Below are 1,291 nucleotides of genomic sequence, written 5' to 3' on the forward strand. Positions count from 1 at the left end.
CTCGGGTTGAGTCTCACCTTTGGTGTCCATTTGGAATGCCGTGAACTGCGGGTTTGATACAGATTGCACCGGAGTGACGGTTGAAATGGTACTTGACCCGGTGTCTTGCTTAACTTGTGGACCTTATAGTTCTATATATTTAATTAAAGTCTTGACGGAATTTCGATGGTCTCATCTGCGTAAATGGACGAAGGAGTTTCCGACTGCTGGTTGGATACATTGACAGCGATATCGGGTTATGAAGCTAACCTTACGATTAGCGAAAAACGCTTTAGATGTCCAGAGCGCCGATGTTTTTTGTTTCCGTTTAAGGCGTTTAGGTTCAAGAGCTCAACTTGTCTTGTGCTCCCTACGTATGGTTGATCATCTGAAGCCGCTGGGCTGGGTTGACTTCTGTTACCGCTGGGCTACCTCTGTTAGGTCTCAAAGTTCTTCTGTATAGATCATATCTCACAACACAGCCCCACGAGGGTCAAATTTCCAGCCTGGTTGCTCATTTCTGGTGGACACTTCACTTCATTCTATGGTTGGTAGCGGACTATGCGTTCTGGAAACTATTTTCTGTAATTCGTCGTCAGAAATCCGGCAGGCATGCTAGACCTGTCCTCCTTCCATTGTTGCAGGAAACGGAACAGGGCACCGATAGTTTGGTAGCGCGAAAGCAGCTTCGCGCCCTGTGTACTAGCGAGGGTTTGAAGTCCCCGCAATCTGAAAAGAAAAGTTGTCCTTACGCACAGGTACCAAACGCAAGTAGTGACCATTATTAGCTGATGAAAGAATACTTTAGCATGAACGCGGCACGTGGGAATACCGCTTGGAGTCATCGGTGCCTCTTCAATTCTGTCAACAAATAAACGTGAACAATTCAACATTTCTTTCGCGCTCCACCGTAACACCCAAGTCACTTAACAGAAAACCGTGATCTTAATAAAGTAGCTAACTGTCTCCAACAATAAGGGTACATGCAGCTTCGTCCAGCTGCATTCAATCGTCAACTGTCTGAATCAACGGTGTGAAATCAACTATGGTTCTACTTCCACGCCTGAGTGTATCACAGCTGGCGGGTCTAAACGTAGTGAATGACATGTGGCGTTGGATTAACATAAATTGAAGACGGAACCAAATGTGTGAACCACTGGATCACGGTGCGGCATGATCTAGATAGAGGAAATCTTGCCAAAGGCGTTTTAACGCGCTTTCGCTTTGATAGCGTTAGGAACTCACGATGGTTTTTTTCTATTTAACGTGATCAAACACTCCCTTGAGAAGCAGACGAAAATATGTACCAATT

The sequence above is a fragment of the Opisthorchis viverrini genome (assembly GCF_000715545.1).
Source record: "Opisthorchis viverrini unplaced genomic scaffold opera_v5_92, whole genome shotgun sequence".
NCBI classification, from domain to species: Eukaryota; Metazoa; Platyhelminthes; class Trematoda; order Opisthorchiida; family Opisthorchiidae; genus Opisthorchis; species Opisthorchis viverrini.